This window comes from Coenobita brevimanus, chromosome 80 (assembly GCF_032717465.1).
Source record: "Coenobita brevimanus isolate Jiangsu-jjx chromosome 80, ASM3271746v2, whole genome shotgun sequence".
Taxonomy (NCBI): Eukaryota; Metazoa; Arthropoda; class Malacostraca; order Decapoda; family Coenobitidae; genus Coenobita; species Coenobita brevimanus.
Genome location: NC_137033.1, coordinates 31,178,166 through 31,199,247, shown reverse-complemented (window position 1 = coordinate 31,199,247; position 21,082 = coordinate 31,178,166). Strand labels below are relative to the sequence as shown.

The 21,082-nt window shown below is 42.6% G+C and overlaps 1 pseudogene; it reads right to left on the bottom strand.

The window, feature by feature from the left end:
* Positions 1–8,229: 8,229 nt before the first annotated feature.
* On the bottom strand, positions 8,230–8,348 carry LOC145409409 (5S ribosomal RNA; annotated as a pseudogene).
* Between the last annotated feature and the right edge of the window lie 12,734 nt (positions 8,349–21,082).

Sequence of the window (21,082 nt, the reverse complement as noted above, 5' to 3'; positions counted from 1 at the left end):
CAATCTTGATATTTTGTAGGAATTTAATGTTGATTTGTAGACGAGGTTCGTATACGTTCGCTGCCACCAAATGTCATAAAGACTTTGTAGTTACTTGTAGAGAAGTATATTTTAGACTTGTGGTCGAGCGGCTTTTATATCTTGTAGTAGTTTCCCCACCAGATGTCATGTAGTGACGGGAGAGGTAAAGAATAGTATGGGACTATTTTTATTTGTCTTGGAAATATTAAACAGGTATAACAGCATAAGTCCCGGGTAGCTACCTCCCTGTCTCGCTATCTCTCTCTCTTTCTGTTCTAAGGCTAATCTCCGTCTCGACCTCTCTCTAGGGTCGCTTGTCTCCTTCTAAACTCTCTTTTCTAAAATCTGGTGTAGTAGGGGTGTGTCACATATATTCCTCATGGCAACAGATCTTTCTCACGAGAGGACTGCTGACAGCTAACTGCATCATCTCCTTACTGGCCGCTGTCGTCAGCTTTCCTCCGTGTAAGCATGTTTAGCGCTGCTAGATTCTCGCAGACACAACACCTTCTCATCATTTGACTTCCTGCTTCTATCTGTCTCTCTATCTATCTATTTATCTATCTATCTATTATGTAGTCCTATACATCCCCCAGTCCAGAGGTATTTTCGAAAAAAAAATTTTTGGCTAAAACCTTCGCTTTTGGTGAGAAACATCGAAAATTCATAGAGAAATCGCTCACCTGAGGTTTAAAATACCCAATCCAGGTAGGAGTTCCTCCTTACCTGACTGGGTTTTCTAACATGCTGGCACCAAAGAAAACGAGTTCTAGGGGAGGGTAACTATTTTATCCACTCATAAACGGTATTTATTTATTTACTTGCTACGAATGTATATGTAGTATGAGAGTATATTGGTTTTCAAGCAGTAATAAAGGCATTATAAGCATTGTTTCACTCACTAACTAATCACCGTACCTGACCTTTTTTTTGCCACATTACCTAATCATTATTTCTGGCTGTTTCTTCTTCTAATGCTATGTAAACATTGTCCTTCACATTGTCATCGATTGGGGAATCACTCTGGTCCTGAATATCTTTACTAGCCAGGTCACTGGCAACAGGTGAATTGCTGAGACAATGGCGTGAGGGGGAGAGGGGGGAGGTTATGCGGTGTAAGGCATTGTCCCTGCTTGGCATCTTGTAGAGGAATAGAGGAAGGTGTCCTGTGTATACATACAAAAAATCACGCGCGAAAATTGAAAATTGTGCAAATTAGGGACGTTGCAATTGCACAACGTACCGGTACGTTGCCGGGACTGTCAAATGCAAATCATTGCAACGTACCCATATGTCGACGGGATGGGGCGAGTTAAATTTGTGAATTCTTTTGGCACACACTATTTCATTTGGTAGTGCATTCCATTGATCAATTGCTCTGTTTGGGAAACTGAATTTCCTTACGTCTTTATCACCTCTCTTCTTATGCATTTTTTTGCAGTGTCCTCTTGCTGATGCTTCTCCATATGTTAAGTAATCATTTATGTCTATTTTCTCCTTCCCTGATATGCACTTATATAGCATTATCATGTCACCTCTTTTCCTTCTCTCCTGTAGTGTTGGTAGATTCAGTTTATTTAGTCTTTTTTCATAGCTTAGGTCCCTTAAGCTTGGTATCCATCTTGTACTGGCCCTTTGAACTTTTTCAATTTTGTCTATGTGCTTTTTGAGATGAGGACTCCAGACTACTGATGCATATTCCAGGGTTGGTCTAATGAATGATGTTATTATCCTTCTTAGCATGTCTTCATTTATGTATGTGAATGCTATTCTCATATTTGCAAGCAGTGTATACATGTTCCGTACCTTCTCACTGATGTGGTCAGCCGGAGATAGTCTGTTATTGATAATCACACCTAGGTCTTTCTCTCTTTCTGATGTGTATAGGGTTTTATTTCCTAACGTATAATCCCAATCAGGTCTTTTTCCACTTTTACCAAACTTGATTACATGACACTTGTCCACATTGAATTCCATTTGCCATATACTACTCCATTCATGAAGTTTATTTAATTCTTCTTGTAGCTCTTTACAAGAGTCTGTGTTAGTAATTCTCCTTTGTATTTTTGCTGTGTGTGTGTGTGTGTGTGTGTGTGTGAACTATGTACAAGTGTTGTGTGCATGTGGGGTTGAACATCGTACAAATGTTCTGTGGAAGTGGACTGAACTACGTACAAGTGTCGTGTGTGTGTGGGGGGGGGCTGAATTACGTACAAGTGTTATGTTGGGAGAAGGGGCTGAACTCCGTACAACTGCTGTGTTTTGAGGCTTAACTACGTACAAGTGTTGTGTGGGGGGGTTGAATTGCGTACATGTGTTGTATAGAGGTCTGAACCTCGTACAAGTGTTGTGTAGGGGGCTGAACTACTTATAAGTGTTGTGTGTGGAGAGCTGAACTACGTACAAATGTTGTGGGGAGGTCTGAATTACGTACAAGTGCTGTGTGTGGAGGGCTGAACTAAGTAAAAGTGTTGTGTGTGAAGGGTTGAAATGCGTACAAGTGTTGTGGGGAGGGCTGAACTACGTTCAAGTGTTGTGGGGAAGGCTGAACTACCTACAGGTGTTGTGGGGAAGGCTGAACTACATATATGTGTTGTGGGAAAGGCTGAACTACATATATGTGTTATGTGGGGCTGAACTAAATACCAGAGTTGTGTACGTGAGAGGGGAGGGCTGAACTACGTATTTGTGTTCTTTGTGGCTGAACTATGTGCAAGTGTTGTGTGTGTGGGAACTGAACTACGTACAAGCGTTGTGTGTGGGGGACTGAACTACGTACAACTGTTGTGTGTGGGCAGCTGAACTACGTACAGTACAAGTGTTGTGTGTGTGTGTGTGTGTGTGGAAGGGGGGGAGCTGAACTGCATACTGTACATGTGTTTGGAGGAGCTGAACTACGTACAAACTTTACGTGTTGAGGGGGCTGAACTACGTACAAGTGTTGTGTGTGTGTGTGGGGGGGTGGAACTGAACAACATACAAGTGCTGTGTGTGGGGAAGCTAAACTGTGTACAAATGTTATGTATGGGGGAGCTAAACTGCGTACAAGTGTTGTGTGTGGGGAGGAAGCTGAACTACGTCCAAGTGTTGTTTGTGTGTGTGGTGGGGGGGGGCTGAACTACGTACAAGTGTTGTGTGTGTGTGTTGGGAGGGGGGGGGAGCTGAAGTATGTACAAGTGTTGCGTGTTGGTGTTGAATAGATGTGTCGCTGATGTAAGCGAATGGATGATTAAGCCCTTCAGTCCGCCGACCTGATATTACTTTTTCTTTGTCTCTCCTGAACGATTTTATTCTGCTTAAGATAGGTTTTTCGAGCTGAATGCGCTTGACATAGTCTTTATTAAACCCTTCATTTCTCTCTCTCTCTCTCTCTCTCTCTCTCTCCCACACACACACACACACTCACACACACACACACACACACACACACACACACACACACACACAGGTACAAAATCTGCGTAAGTGTGTGAAATCACTTGCCGACAGGGCTACACACGATGACGAACTCCGGATAGCAACCTGATGTAGGGAGAATCCCGAAGAATTCTCATGATATGTGAACAGAACACCGATGGAAAACAAAACTTTCCCTCTGTTTAGGACAAACAGAGCTTTGCAAAACTCCGATCATGAAACAGCAGACATGCTGATTTCGTACTTCTGATCAAAATTCACTAAGAGGGGGGATGTGACATCCTTGAGTCAGACACTATTCATGAGGGTGTGGCTTCGGAGAATGTTCTGCGAACTGAAGTAGACTTGTCTGAAAGGTCAGTAAAATTAAGAGCCAGCAAATCAGTAATTTCTGACGAGTTTCTTCGAAGGGTCCTATAAGAAATACTTGGCCCGGCAGTCTCTCATATGGGTGGTGATAAAATTCCATCGGACTGGAAGGAAGTTAATGTGTTTCCCAGTTTCAAAAAGAAAGATTACCTCTGCCTAAGATATTATCATACACTACTCCATACATCTGTGATGGGGAAAGTACTGAAAGGTATAGCTCCAGTTACGAGTGCAAATCATCTACGAGAGTAGAGTCAAATAAGTTAATTATATGAACGTGAGTTGTGGGTGTTTGTGAGTGCATATGGGCCTGGTAGTGAAAGGGATGAACAAGAGAGGGAGTCTTTCTGGAATGATGTTGATGAGTGTCTGCAGAGTTTTGAAGCGAATGTGAATGTGGTAATGATGGGAGATCTGAATGCTAGAGTGGGAAATGTAGCAGTTGAAGGTGTAGTTGGTATGCATGGTGTGCCTGGAAGAAATGAAAATGGGGAACGAATGATAGCGATGTGTGTTGAGCGAGAGATGGTGATTGGGAATACGCTGTTTGAGAAGAAAGATATTTATAAGTATACATGGGTGAGACAGGAGGGTGGAAGGGTTGTTGATAGAGCCTTGATGGACTATGTGGTTGTGTCTAGGAATGTAATAGGAAGATTGTTGGATGTGAGAGTTCTGAGAGGGGAGGGTGGAGGTATGTCTGACCACTACCTGGTGGAGGGAAAGTTAAGAGTAGGTAAGAGATGGATGAGAGCTAGGAGGGTTAGGTGTGGCAGGGAGGTTTTGAAAGTGAGTGAGTTGGATAAAAGAGAAAAAAAGGTAGAGTATCAGGAGAAATTGAAAGATGAGTGGAACGCAGTGAAAGATCGGGAAAATGGCAGCGTGGAGGAGGAATGGCAGTTGTTTAAGAGTGCTGTGGTGGGGCATGCAGAAGAGGTGTGTGGTGTGAGACGTGTGGGTGGTGGTGTAAGAAAAGGAAGTGAATGGTGGTGCGAGGAAGTAAGTATGGCTGTGGCTGAGAAGAGACGTGCATATGAAGTGTGGCTGCAGAGGAAGGATGAGACGTCATATGAAAGGTATAAGGAGAAGAGGAATAGAGCGAGAAGGGCTGTGCGTGATGCTAAAGTGGCAGCAGATGAGAGGTGGGGTAGGCGGCTGACAGAGAATTTTCAGCAGAATATGAAAATGTTTTGGAAGGAGGTGAAAAGGGTGCGAAAGGGAGAGTCTGGGAAGGAAGAACGAGTAAAAGCAGAGGATGGAAGAATGTTAATTGAGATGGATGCAGTAAGGAAGAGATGGGCAGAGTATTTTGAAAGATTGTTAAATGTAGAGGAGGAAAGGGTGGCTGAGATTGTGGCGGATGGAAGGGTGCAAGGAATAAATGTGTTGGGAGAGTTGAATGATTCTTTGATCACGAAGGAGGAAGTGGAGAAGGCAGTAAAGGAGATGAAAACAGGGAAAGCTGCAGGTATGGATGGGTGTGCTGTGGAATGCCTGAAGAGTGGTGGAGTGACTATTGTTGACTGGTTAGTAAGATTGTTGAATGTGTGTTTTGAGAAAGGTATGGTGCCAATTGACTGGGCAAGTGCTTGTGTGGTCCCGATGTATAAAGGCAAGGGTGATAAGTATGAATGTACTAGCTTTAGGGGTATAAGTCTGTTGAGTGTTGTAGGTAAGGTGTATGGTAGAGTGTTAATTATGAGAGTTAGAGAGGGTACAGAGGGAGTGATTAGTGATGAGCAGTGTGGCTTTAGGAGAGGGAGGGGATGCGTTGATCAGGTGTTTGCTGTGAGACAAGTGTGTGAAAAGTATTTTGCGAAAGGCAAGGATGTGTTTTGGGCATTTATGGATTTAGAGAAAGCGTATGATAGAATTGATAGGGAGGCTTTGTGGACTGTTTTAAGATTGTATGGACTTGATGGTAGGTTACTAAAAGGGGTGAAAAGTTTTTATGTAAATAGTAGAGCGTGTGTAAGAGTGGGAAATGCTGTGAGTGATTGGTTTCCCGTGAGAGTGGGGCTGCGACAGGGATGTGTGATGTCGCCTTGGTTGTTTAATATTTACATGGATGGTGTTGTAAGGGAGGTGAATGCAAGAGTTTTAGGTGGTCTGAGTCTGGTAAATGTTGATGGAGGAGAGTGGAATCTGAAGCAGCTGCTGTTTGCAGATGATACTGCACTGGTGACTGATTCAGAGGAGAGATTGAGACAGTTGGTAGAGGAGTTTGGAAGGGTGTGTGAAAGGAGGAAATTGAAAGTAAATGAGAATAAGAGTAAAGTGATGAAGTGTACGAGGTTGATAGATGGTAGGGGGATGAATATAGTTTTGAATGGTGAGTTGCTTGAGGAGGTAGATTGTTTTAAATATCTAGGGTCACATGTTGCTGTGGATGGAAGAATAGATGCAGAAGTGAAGTTTAGAATAAATGAAGTAGGAAAGGTGCTGGGAGGAATGAAAAAAGTGTTTAAATGTCGTTCGCTTAGAATGGATGTAAAGAGAAGGCTGTATGAGGGTGTTGTGGTACCGACAGCATTATATGGGGCTGAAACATGGAATATGGGTGTAGCAGAGAGGAAAAGTTTGAATGTAATGGAGATGAGATGTCTGAGGAGTATGTGTGGAGTGACGCGTATGGATCGGGTGCGAAATGATGAAGTGCGAAGGAGAACTGGAGTTGTTCGGGAGATGGCTGGTAGAGTTGAGCAGAGGGTGTTGCAATGGTTTGGGCATATGGAGAGAATGGAAAATGAGTGATTGGTGAAAAAGATAACTAGATCTGATGTGAGAGGTGTAAGGCTGAGAGGAAGACCACGAATAGGATGGATGGACAGTGTGAAGAGAGCGCTGGATGCGAGAGGGATGTCTGTTGAACAAGGAAGAGTGGCTGTGCGTGACAGAAATAAATGGAGAGAAATTGTGAATGAATAAGTGATGACGCAGCCCTGAGGGGATATTCTCCCGCATTTGGTCTGATCAGCTAGTCAGGTCAGGTGCGGGTAAGGGGATGGGTCTGTTATGATGTGGCAGGGGTAAACCAGTTCTGCTGTCGGGCCCTGCTGCGGATGTCCCTGATTGCATTGCCCAGTTGACCCTTGTGCGGTGTGGTGCGGTGAGGATCTGTCCGTTCTCCCCTTTGGGGCTAAGATGCGAATGAATGTGTTTGAATGGATGAGTAAATGGAGAGTGAGTCGTCCTGTCTCGGCTACCTCCCTTTCCTTGGGGGAAGCAGCCTAGGTATATAGATAGATAGATATGACTCGCGACATGAATTTCTGCCATATCGCTCAGTTTTCACCAGTATTTTTTTTTTACGTGTCTGACTCTGGGCAAAGGCTTCTGGGCCTATTCCTCGGGGGCAGTGACCTATCCCAAGGCCCAGTAGTCCTCCTACACCTCCACATGTCATCACTTCGGCGCTAACACCCACCATCCATACTGAATACATGCTAGGGCTGTCTCATACAGGACTGGTGTATTGGTATTAGCGGGGGTACTTTTACGACATGTCTTCAGGTCATCTTGTAGATCAGGAAAGTCTGCTTTTAGGAAATTCAAATCCTTAAACTGTTCCCAGCTCCAGCCGGGATTCGATCCTGGGTCCATTACAACTGCAGGCCCTCTCTCTACCTGAATTCTTTCATTCTCTGAGTATAACCGGTGCTTATAAAAATGAGCTGTGATAAAGTACTTCATCAAAAGTTAATGACAAAAACTTATGTACCGGGAACTTAGAGGGAACTAGCTAGTTGGACTGACAGCTGGCTTACTAACCAGCGTCTAAAGGTACAAATCAGTGGGGAAACTTCTGGTTGGGTACCATTTACAAACGGAGTGTCCCAGGGTTCAGTTCTAGGACCGATATTACTTTTTCATTAAGATCGGTAATGTAGATGTGGGCGTTATTCGTCGAGCAGCAATTTTTGCAAATGGCACATACTTAGGTAGAATATTTCGCCAGTCGAGGGGGAAAAAATTAAAGAATACGTAGGGCCTTGGTTAAGACAAGGGGTGGTGGTCCGAATTAGGCCAATGCTGTTCAAATTGTACAAGTGCAAGTTAATTTACACTAAAAAAGCATCTTTACAATCTTCGGACCAGTTAATTGGAAACAATGGACGAAAAAATTATAATTTCACTAGTAAAATACAAATGACTGTAAAGGCCACCTATTTGTGTCAAGAAACGATGAAGAAAGATCTTTATTCATTTTATGAAATATTTGTTTTCAAAAGAAAAATGTAGCTACACCATTCATTGTGATATCAATGACTTATGTAAGGATTTGTTATTTTTTCTGAGTGTTCATTCATTCATTCATTGCCAGATGCCATGTATCCCAGACGGGGTGCCCAGGGGCTTAGAGTTAATTGTTTTACAGGGAGGGGCACTAATCCTCCACCAACCCCACTTGACACGTAGGGATGCCAACAGCATCTGGTGTTCCCAGGCGGTCACCCATCCAAGTACTAACCAGACCCAACGTTGCTTAACTTCGCTGATTGGACGGGAAGCAGTGTACTTAACGTACAGTGGTCATATTACTCCACGAACCAAGTACTCTTTGATTGGAAATTCATGCAGCAGTACTGACTTGGAGGAAACTCAGGTTTACTAACCAGCAGAGACCTAAAGTTCTCCAGATCGTTCAGTGAAGTACAGATGCACAGAGGCAACTAGAATGTCGTAAATATAGAGTGATTTTAGGCACAGAAACAAGGAAACACTCCTTTGTATAAGTGTCTTATACACCCATATCTGGAATATGCTGTGAAGTTCTGATCACTGACTCCGAAGAAGGAAAGCAACATGCATGAGGGAGTTCAGAAAGGTTTACTAAATTAGTCCGATTAAACAAGCACATGGGATACCAAACAAGGCAGCTGGTAGGGCGTCTCATTTTGTTAGAAACATTCTAAGCTCAGGTGAGCACTTTTGGGGGCATTTTCCAAAGATTCTCATAAAAAGTGGAGGATTTAACCCCCCCTCCAAAAAAAAAAAAAAAAAAAAATCGAATATCTGCCAGGATTGGGGAGGGGGGTCATAGGTGAAAAATCTGCCGGGATGCAGCGGGTTAAATTGTCTTCAGATAACTGACCCAAACAAATCAATGGGCCCAGACCAAATATCTTCTCACATACAGCATGAATGTTACATGAAGTTAACTTTCCTGTAACCAAACTATTCAATAAATCATTAAATGAATGCAGAGTACCTAATCAATGTAACTTCACTAATATATCAGCTATCTTTCTAAAGGCGATAAAAAAAAGAGCACCACAGAAAGAGAAACAAATGAATAAAAAATAATAATCCAAACACCATATTACTGACATCCTCCGTTCATAAAATATCTGTAACAGTTGGACTTGAACAGCTGTAGATTGAAGTTTGCGGGGAAACAACTCTGGGGAAGCGAGTTCCAAAGAGATGCAGTTCGGGGAATAAAAGAATTCTGATAGGCTGAAGTTCCACAATATGGCTGAGTGATATTCCAGTCATGAGCGCTACCAGATGCCCATGTAGCACAAGGGAAGACAAGGAGAGGTGGCACAATGGTCGCAGCTCTGTCTGGGCATTTGCCATAAAAATATCTGTAAAATAATGCAAGGGAGGCAACATTCTTTCTTACTTGTAGGGGAGGTAGTTTGTTTATAATAGCAGGGATATTAATAATTCCAACAGCTTTGTTCTGATTTTTATCTAGGTGTTTTAATGCAACCTCTCCACATCTGTTCCACAAGGGTGAGCAATATCCAAGTTGAGAATGCACATGACTCTTAAAAATTATAATTAACTGCTCATCAGTGAAGAAGTTACAGACTCTGTACAACAATCCAAGTTTCTTTGAGGCAGTTTTAGCAAGTGATCTAACATGAGAGGTCCTGCTGAGGGCATTATTAAGTGAGACACCAAGAAATTCAATAGTTTTGGACATGGGAATATTAGTAGCACTGAAGGTAATATAGGAATCCCGGCATAGCTGTCTATTAGTACCGTAAAATTTTTATATTTGGTTTTACTAGCATTAAATGAGACAAGGTTGTTTTGTCCCCATTCACTGATTGTAGATAAGTCTTGATTTATGGAGATGGCTGTACTGAGTTGAGAGTTAGAGATATTAAATTTTTAAAATGGATGTTTGAGTGTGAATGAACTGTGAAGTGTTGAGTCATCTGCATATGAATGGATGGGATTCTGGGTGACAGATAGATCATTAATATGAACCAGGAACAAGGTTGGTGCCAGAACTGATTCCTGTGGCATGCCAGCTTTAATTGAGTGGAAATTGGAATATACATCATCTACTTTTACTCTTATTTTTCTGTCACTGAGATATGAGGAGAGCAGAGGAACAAAAGATGTTCGTCCATAGGAAAGGAGTTTAGACAGCAGGGAATGGTGCCATACTCTGTTGAAAGCTTTAAAAATATCAAGGGCTACTGCACGAGTTTCTCCATGTAGGTCGATTGATTGATGGATGGTATGAGTCAGGAGGCTGGTTATGTCAATGTTGGATCTTTTGTGACGAAAACCATATTGTCTATCACACGCACTATGACGCAATGTGCATCATAGTCCTTGCAATCTGAAGAGTAACCGATGACGCAATATGATGCAACTTCCCTACAAATCATCGTAGAAACTTTTCCTGTGGCTGAAATTGCGTAAAATTTTGGTGAGTCAAAGGTGAGGGTGGCCAGGTCTGAGGGAAATATATGGCAACACCCACCAGCTTATCGCAGGGACAAGCAGCCTATTTTTAGCTTAGTGTCCTCTCGGCAGTCAGACTTGGCAGTCAGACTAGGAGGGTGTGTGAGCACATGGCCAGCCATCTTATTCCTTGTTTTCTATTACCGCACCATCCATACCTTACGTGTATGATAGTGATAGTGTGTTATATATAGTGCAGTGTGCTTGTGAAGAAGGTTTATAAGTGTTTCTTATATATTTTCAGAGAAATCTAAATTTGAAAATTCATAGCCAATTTTGACCATTCCCCTCCTATACACTGAAACTACAATAGCAGGCAAGGGCTTATCGGAGGAGGAATATTTGAAATACTTATTTAGTGGGATTGAAAGTGAAGAACCTAGTGATAATGTCATAGTGAATTTAATGAGAGAGTGAGGGAGAGCAAAGGGAGAGCAAAATCCTCCCCCAGGGAAATAGATAAACCCAAAGCCACGGTCAAGGCCGCAGCGATTAGCACAACAGGCAGTAGCACCATAACTACCACCACTCCTTTCATCATTGCCACCACTGGTCTTACCACTGCTATCACTATTGCCATGACCCCTATTCACCACAGAAAAAGGCTGCGGTGTTTGCTGTGTTATTTGCACAAGAGGAGAAGGGACACCAGCTACTGTATATAGGTCCTGTTTGTGATATGCCACTCTGCACAGGACTATGCTTTCATCAGTACCATACTGATGAAAGCATACAGCAGTAAATCACATTGCAAACACACACACACACACACACACACACACACATCACAAATACTCACACACACACACACACACACACACACACACACACATATCACAAATACTCACACACACACACACACACACACACACACACACACACACATCACAAATACTCACACACACACACACACACACAGGCTGTGATCGTACCTGTCCTCCTGTCTACTACTCCATCTCTTAAGATGCACTACAACACTGCTAGAGGACGTGAGTAACCACCTTATTTGTCTAGTTTTTATACTATTGTATTGTAAGGTATAAAATATGTGTTTACTATATATTCTCATAGGGAAAATGTGGTTCATTTCTGTGCTAGTCTCTCAATCATTTTATTCATAAAGTATAGGTTGCATAAAAATCTGAAGAAAGCATGATCAAACTGATGATTTCTTATGCATACTTTTGTAAAGCAAAGTAACCTATGTGTGCAAATAATTATTTTGGGAAAAGTTCCGAAAGACGAAGCCTAAGGGCCTGAGCATATGAGCTGTTACAGCGCACAACCCATCATAACTTTTCAAAACTCATTTTATCAATAACAATAAGGGTTATAACACTGTGAATTATAACATGGGCTTCCTCTACCTTTGGGCTACAAAACTGGATATAATTTCCATATATGTTTGTTACAGTGTCACTAATAACATACAAAATAATAAAGAAATCAGATGTTTTTAGGCAATTTTTGTACTTTTCTTTTATTCACTTGAAAACTCTCGGACACATCATATTGCAGTCAAGCTCCTTTGCAAGCCCGTGAAATTCTTCATCTAATCATGTCCTTGCAATTGTGCATTATGGGAGAAATTTTTCACAGTGACGCTGGAAAGTTGTTGGAAGCTAGTTTTTGCCTGAATAAGGTTTATTCCCACTTCATTTCTGTACATTTATTCATCTGTTTTATGTTTTTTATTTATTTGATAGTATAAACATCAGCAAAGATGGTGGGCTACGATTTATAGCAATATAAGCATTTTCTGAGGATAAAGTTGGCCATAGAATTTTTTTCCTTTCTGCACGAGCGGAGGCAAACTGAGTGGGGTTTTGGTTTTGTGTGGGGGGGGGGCACGAAACTTACTGTAAACTTATGGTGCATAAGAGGGTTAAGTTGTTGGATTCAAGAAGTTTAACCACTTACCTACAGGCTGTCACTACCGTGATGCTCGTTACATAATTACCATACCACGGGGCATCACTTCCATGATCCAGGGATTTTAAAAATCACCCGGGCTTTCAAGTGCGGTCTTGTATCATCTATCAGTACTGCCAGTGTTTAGCTATAGGCAGCGTTGCTCATACTGCTAATACTCACATCCAGTGTTACCAATTTAGCCATTTTTCTGTGTTTGCCTCACCTCCCCACCTCCCCTCCCTTACCCCCTCCCCCATCTAGCTACAGCCTGGCCACGCAATGCAACTCCCGTAAGATTTTTTCCATTCGCTTTTTCCATTGAAATGTGCCCTATGCCCCATTCTCATACTAAAAAATATATATAAAAAAAGGGGAAAAGGCTAATTGATATGGCCTCCCTTACCACCTCCCCCATCAAGCTACAGCCTGGCCACGCAATGCAACTCTCGTATGATTTATTCCATTCGCTTTTTCCATTGAAATGTGCCCTATGCCCCATTCTCATACTAAAAAATATATATAAAAAAAGGGGAAAAGGCTTACTGATACTGCCATTGGCCATGAAGTAGCTAATTCATCACCTGGCAACAACTCACTTGCACTTGGTTGCTAATTTTCCTTGTTCATTACCCACTGAAATGTCCCTTATGACCTATTCTCACACTAAAGAATATATATATATATATATATATATATATATATATATATATATATATATATATATATATATATATATATATATATATATATATATATATATATATATATATATATATATATATATATATATATATATATATATATATATATATATACGTTCTCCCTACATGTCAAGTGGGGTTGGTGGAGGATTAGTGCCCTTCCCTGTAAAACAATTAACTCTAAGCCTTGGCCACCACGTTTGGGATACATGGCGTCTAGCAATGAATGAATGAATGAATATATATATATATATATATATATATATATATATCCCATTGCAGCCCAGTGTCCGGAATATTGGACAGAACTGGGATTTTTCAAGTCTTTATAAAGTAGGGAACCCCCGGGTAGGGACCTATGAGCTTGACGACAATGAGCCGATAGGCGGAGGGCGGTACACTTAGTACCCACCCAATGCTGTGCCTCGCCCAGCACCCCTGGGATCCAATGGGTTAATGACTGGCAAACCTATCAGTCTCTTTAACCCATTGGAGCCCAGTGTCCGGAATATTGGACAGAACTGGGATTTTTAAAGTCTTTATAAAGTAGGGAACCCCCAGGTAGGGATCTATGAGCTTCGCGACTATGAGCCGATAGGCGGAGGGCGGTGCGCTTAGTACCCACCCAGTGTCATGCTTCACCCAGCATCCCTGGGATCCAATGGGATATATATATATATATATATATATATATATATATATATATATATATGTATATATATATACACTCAATCCTCGTAAATTGCGTGTTTATAAATCACGGATTCGTAAATCACAGCTAAGTGGCTGTCAGACTGCCGGCACCCTTAAATCGCTGGTAAGTCACGAAAATTGCGGATCTAGGCACCGAGGTGGCCTTTTCCGAGGAGAATCATAAACTGCGGCATTCAATTTGAAAATCACGGCCCAACAACCAGTCACCACCCGTCTGTGGTGGCAAGTGTGCATACTAATGCCGCCATGTTGTTGTTCTTCTTCCCGCCAACCCACACACTACAGAGCATCGCCGTGGAGTACGAGAGCTACCTGCCTTTTTTTGTGCACTTTCCCCCCCACCTCCTACCTTCCATGGTCCCTCCTGAACCCCTGAAGAAGCGCTCTAAGCAGTATGGCATCAAGAAGCAGCCGCTGTTGTCGTACAGTCAACGTTTGGAGCTCATTAGTCATGTTGAGAAGGGAGAGAAGTTTGCAAGGCTGGTGAAAGAATTTGGGAAGAACGAGTCGACCATAAGGACGATCTACAAAAACAGGGAGAAATTGAAGTGCATCAAAGCTTACAGGACTGGGCTCATTGACGGCTGGGTACGGTGCAGAGACGAGGCAGTAATTTGGACAGAAAGATGTCTGAAGATGTTCATCCTGAGGCAGGCAAGGAAGAATATTCCAGTCGACGGCTCAGTCATCAGGGAGAAGGCTAGGAGTTTTCACAAATTGGCAAGTCCCCTCAGTATCAACCCCCCTAAGCCCTTCCATTCTAGCCATGGGTGGTTGTCTAACTTTCTGACAAGGAAGCATCTGAAGAACGCGCACATGACTGGAGAGAGAGCGTCTGCTGACGTGGCCGCGGCAGAGGACTTTCCAACCATCCTCCAGGCAGTGTTGGAGGATGGAGGTTATACAGCAGAAACTGTTTTCAACATGGAGGAGACTGGACTCTAGTGGAAAAAGCTGCCTAGCACCACATACATCTCACGTCAACACCGATAGGCCCGGGGAAGGAAGCTCGACAAGGGGCGCTACACAGTCATTTTTTGTGCCAATGCCAAGGGAACATTCAAGATGAAGCCTTTTGTAATTAATAAGACAAGAAAACCCCGCACCTTCCGCAACCTTGAAGACATGGATCAGTCAGGGGTGTATTGGCGTCAGCAGGCTAAGGCATGGGCTACTACAGGCTTAGTCGTGGACTGGTTTGACAGATTTGTTGAGGATGCGAAGGCTCACTGCAAGCGTGTTAAAGTGATATTCAAAGTGTTGCTGCTCATGGACAATGCTCCTGCTCACCCACAAGACCTAACCTCACGTCACCCCAGCATCAAAGTTATGTTCCTCCCAAACAACACTACCTTTCTTCTCCAGCCACTTGACCAGGAGATAATAGCGAATACGAAGCTGTTTTACACCCAGCTATTTTATCGCCAGTTTACCTCAGCTGTCATGGACGATTCACCGGAGCGGCAGCTGCTGAGAGATCACGGCAGACAGCAGCGACAGTGAGACAGAGGTGGGTGTTGTTGAGCCTGACCCCGGAGAAAGTTGGGAGGTGTTGTCTGTGTACCAGTTCTGGAAGAAATTTAACATCAAGGACTCTATCGATGCCCTACTAGAGGCTTGGGGCAACCTTAATGTTGCAACGATTGCACGTGCCTGGCGCTTTCTCCTGCCTAACCACATGAGCGCCAACGCGCCAACTCAGAGTGTAGAGGACAATGTACAGGCTGTTGTTCAACTGGCTCGGAATCTGCCAGGCTGTGGTGAAGTGTCGCTAGTGACATAATGGATGTGATTACTGAGAAAGTTGATGATGCTGAGGCTGTCGTGGAGGCTGTTATACAAGACGATGAGCACTTGGAAAGGCAGAATAACCGTGAAGTGAATGAGCAGGAACGTGGCGAGCCTTCTATGAAGGAGCTCAGTGATTTGCATGTTTACGTAGACCTGGCCAAGGAGATTGTGAAATCCATTGAACGTGATGAGGAAAGATGTAGTGAGAGTATTGGTCACCTAGAAAAAGCTATGAGTTTTTTTTACAAGGACTTGCATAATCGCAGAGTTAATGAGAAACATCAGGAACTCATCACCCACTATTTTGCCCGGGTAAGGGCAGAAGCTGAGCCTGAACCACAGCCTGGCCCTTCACACACTGAGGACGTGGATGACGTAGCATCTGTCATCTCTGAGGCAGACTTTGAGGGCTTCCTGAGGGAGGCAGAGGAGCTGGAGAAGGGAGAACAGCATGAGGGAGCACCCCCACCTCATGCTGAGAGGTTCTAAGTTCTTTCCAACACCACCCCACTTTATTCACTTAAGCAATATCGTCATAGGATTAAGGTGAGATCCCATAACATTGCTAATTTCTATTAAATACATGTACTGAATATTGCTAAATTTGTATGCTTGTGTTTGATGGTGCCTAGATAGGTGTAGGTAGGGTGCTCTGGGGGTTGGTTGGCCAAAGTCCAGACCCTAATTCATTTTTCACATAAGGGTTATTATTTATAAACTGCGGAATTTGTAAATCCCGGCAGTGGTCCAGACCCAAATTGCCGCGGTTTACGAGGATTGAGTTATATATATATATATATATATATATATATAAGGGATAAGACTAAGTGATATTCCATTGACCTGGAAATAGCTAAATTATCGTGTATTGTCTAGATTTCCTGCTCTCCCTACAGGAGGGGCACGGCGTAGTCCAGCCATCCCCGTGGGTAAGGGGTTAACTATGTGGTTGTTAATTAAAATTTCAAATACTTTACGAGGAGAAGTTGTGACAGCTATTGGTCTGTAATCAGAGGGGTCAGAGGAACTTCCTTTCTTTGGAATTGGGTGGATATTGGCTTCTTTCCATGAATGAGGGAATGAAGAAGTACGTACACATAGACTGCATAATTTAGCTAGAACAGAGGCAAGTTCTGGGGAACACTTTTTCAAAACAATTGGAGGAATTCCATCTGGGCCTGGAGCTTTGTTGGATGGTAAATTGTCTAGGATGGATTTTACATATCTTGTCTGTATTTTAAGTGCAACAATTTCGGGAGAGTCAGGTTCTAGTACTGGGACGTTCTGGCTGACTTCCTCTATGGTAGAATTTCTGGCTAATGTAGTGGCAAAGATATTTGCTTTCCCATGCGGGTCATTTGTAATGCTGCCATCTGAAGATTTTAGTGGGGGAATGGATGATGACTTGTCAAAGTTATTATTAAAAGAATTGAGAGTTGACCAGAATTTTCCATTTTCATTAGGGTTGTTAAGTTGTTTCGCTGCCTGATTTTGAAGAAAGTTTGATTTAGGGAGATTTATTACAGCTTTTGCATGGTTTATAGCAATTTTAAATTAACAAAGTGATTCAGATGTTTTTTATTTTAAGTAAGAGTTACATGCTAATGACTTTTGGGCTGTTGCTCTGGCACAGTTGCTATCAAACCATTTTGGATAGTTTCATCTCTTGGTGAACTGTTGACTTTGTATGAATAAATCCATATCAGCTAGCATTAAGCCATTAATGTGAGACTGGTTAGAAATGACATTACAGGAGAAGATAGACTGCCATGGAATGTCAACAAGATAATTTCTAAAGCCATCCCAATTTGCCCTATAAAAGTGCCATCGGGTCACCCCGAAGGTTCAGAACGGGGAGGTTTTGGGGAGCTATCTAATGAGACTTGATGAGATTGTGCTCAGAGGATCCAAGTGGTGACAATATTTCTATCCTGTATTGATCTCGATTATTTGTCAGGAATAGATCCAAGAGATGGACATTATATTTCTTTAGGCAAGGTAGAAGGAACCAAAGACCAGGAGCCCACAAACCGTTCCTTCCAAGAAAAAAAAAAATCAAAACAGAGTCAAATTTCAAGATCCGTTCATATCAAGATGCCTGGACACACTGCATTTGAAAGACTGGAGATCATAGGAAGTAGGAAATACAGACAGAGGGAAACAGTTCCGGAGCTGACCTGTTGCATAAATGAAAGACTGAGAGTAACGGTTAACTCCTGCATTTGAGAGTTGGACAGAGAAGGGATGAGAGTTTGTTGCTAGAGGGGTGCTACGCACCCATCGTAGAGGTGGAGGGATGCAAGCAGACAGTTCAGAGGAGCAGTGACCATTGAAGTAGCGATAGAAAAGAGATAAGGATGCAACAGTGCGGTGAAGAGACAGACGTTGAAGGGAGCCAGTAAGAGGAGGAAAGTTAATAAGACGAAATGACTTTGACTTCGCCCTATTTAGAAGAGCTGTATGTGGAGAGCCTCCCCACACATGAGAGTTGTACTCTACAGAGGGGCGAATAAAACCTGTGTATAAAGTCAACAACTGCGCAGGGGTAAAGAAGGTACGGAGTCGGCTTATCACACCTAATCTCTTGGATACTGATTTTACAGGAAATGTAATATGATCTTTCCAAGTTAAGTTCTGAGTGAATGAAACCCCAAGCATATTCAAGGATGATGCAAGATTGAGCTGGATATTCTTAAACATTAGTGGATACTCCTGTGGAAGATTTTGTCTGGTTGATAGGTGTAAGAACTGAGTCTTTGATGCATTAAAAACAAGATTATTTTTACCCCAGTCAGAGATACGAGCCAAGTCAGAAATTAGGTGTGCCATAGCCTCACCCTTTGTTGAAGGAACTGCTGAGACTGATGTTGCGGAACCGAATGGAAAGGTGAAGGGTGGAATCATCAGCATACAAGTGGATAGGGTTAGATGTACAGCTTAGAAGGTCATTGATGAATAAAAGGATGAGAGTTGGTGATAGGACAGTCCTGAAGAACACCACTGTTGATAGATCTAAGAGAAGAACGATGGCCGTCTACAACAGCGGCTACAGAACGATCAGAAAGGAAGCTATAGATGAAGGCACAGACAGAAGGATAGAAACTGTAAGAGGGCTGTTTGGAAATTAATTTCTTATGCCAGATGATCGAAAGCCTTTGAGATGTCATGTGCAATGGCAAAACTTTCGCCAAAGTCCCGAAAGGAAGGTGACCAGGAATCTGAAAGATGGGTGAGAAGATCACCAGTGGAGCGTCCCTGACGGAACCCATACTTTTCATCAGAAAGTAGGTTGTGATAGTAATGATGCTTTAAAATTTTTGTGTTAAGAATTGACTCAAAATCTTTTGAGACACAGGATGTTTAAGCAATTAGACGATAGTTAGATGGTTGGGAATGGTCACCCTTCTTTGGGACTGGCGGAATGAGAGCAAACTCCCAGCAAGAAGGAAAGGTACAAATTGATAGACAAAGGCGAAAGAGTTTGCCTAGGCAGGGTGTAAGCACAAAAGCACAGTTCTTGAGGACAACAGGAGGGACTCCATTAGGTCCATATGCCTTGTTAGTATTGAGGCCAGTGATGCCAGAAAATACAACTGAAGAAATTTGAATGTCAGCCATGAGCAAGTCAGAGGGGGGAAGTGATGGAGGAACAGCACCGGAATCGTCTAAGATGGAGTTGGAGGAGAAAATCTGAGGAAAGAGATCTGCTATATCAGAAGAAGAAATAGCAACAGAGCCATCACAGTAGAAAAGAGGAGGGAAGGATGATGAGGTAAAGTTGTTAGAAAGGTTTTTGGCAAGGTGCCACAAGGAGCGGGAAGAATTCGATTTGGAGAGCTGAGGGCATTTAGTACGGATGAAATTATTTCTAGGAGAGCGAAGAACAGACTTAGCACAATTCCGGGTAGAAACATGAAAAAGATGTGATTCAGGGGTGGGTTGGCTCTGGTACCTTTTATAGGCCCTCTCCTTGTTGTGGACAGCATTAGAACATGCGTGATTAAACCAAGGCTTTCTCGCATTAGTCGAAGGCTATGAGAAGGGAATGCATGCTTCCATGCCCGAGAGAATAACCTCCATAATAAGCAAGGCACACTCAGCTGGCTCCCAACCATGGAAGCAATAATCATTCAGGGAAAATCAAAGAAGTAGTGCCTGAGGGCCTCCCAATCCGAAGCTCCAAGGTGCCACAGTCGACGTTTCTTTGGAGGGTATACAGGCCATACTAGAGCGATAGGACAGGTTAAGGTAATAAGGCTGTGATCGAGCAGCCCAACGAAGAGGAATTATTAACAGCGTAGGCAGAAGGATTAGTTGTAAGGAAGAGGTCAAGTATGTTGGAGCTCTCTCCAAGGCGGTCAGGGATACGGGTAGGGTGCTGTACGAGCTGCTCTAGGTCATTAGGGATAGAAGAGATGTAGGCTTGTTCACCAGGTGGGTCAGTGAAAGGAGAGGAGAGCCAAAGGATTAACTGGTATTCTGGTTGGTTGCTCTACCAACTGTGTGAGATTAAACGATTCTGCAAACAGCTTCCACTCTAGAGCACCGAATAACCAAAATGTTGGTACTAATTAAAAAAAAAAAAAACTCTTTAACAAGCGCCATATTATAAAAGCTAATCAGCACGGGTTTCGGAATAATAGGCCATGCCTTACAAAACTGCTTGAAATTTTACACGCATGTAGGACAACAGGAACGCAAAAATACCGCCGAATATCATCTTCCTAGATATCCAGAATGTAAATGATAAGATCTCCAATCGAAAACTACTAGAAAAACTAAAATCCCACAGTTTCTCTAAGAAATTATGTTTATGGGTTAGAGATTGGTTAACGATCTGCAGGCACCGTGTATTGATAATTGGTGAATCATCAGAGTGGCAAGAAGTAATAAACGGAGTTCCTCATGAGTCAGTTATAGGACCAGTTTTTTTCACTATTAATATCAATGATCTAGATAATTTGACTCGTATCTAAAGTGGCGAAATTTGCGGGTAGCACTATAATACACTGGGGTGAAAAATGCCAGACGAAATTTAATGTCGATAACATTAAATCTGCATCCTGCATGTTCCATACCCCTCCAACGAAGTAAAGGACATGAAAGATTTAGGAGTTATTATCAGCAAAGTTCTGAAAAACATTCTAAAGCAGCCAGGAACAAGGCAGACAAAATGCTTGGCTTCGTCGCAAGAAACTTTGATTATGAAACATCCGCTGTAATCTCTAAGCTCTATACGTCATTAGTTAGACAACGCCTAGAATAATGTGTGCAATACTGGTCCCCGAATCTTTTTGTGGACGAAGATAGACTCGAAATAGTGCAGGACTGAGCCACAAAAAATGATCCCATCGCAGCGAAATTTACCCTATGGTGCTTTATATTTCTCCCATCTTTCCTGCCACTTCTTATTGATTTTCTTTCCTTTACAGGTGGCTTTACAT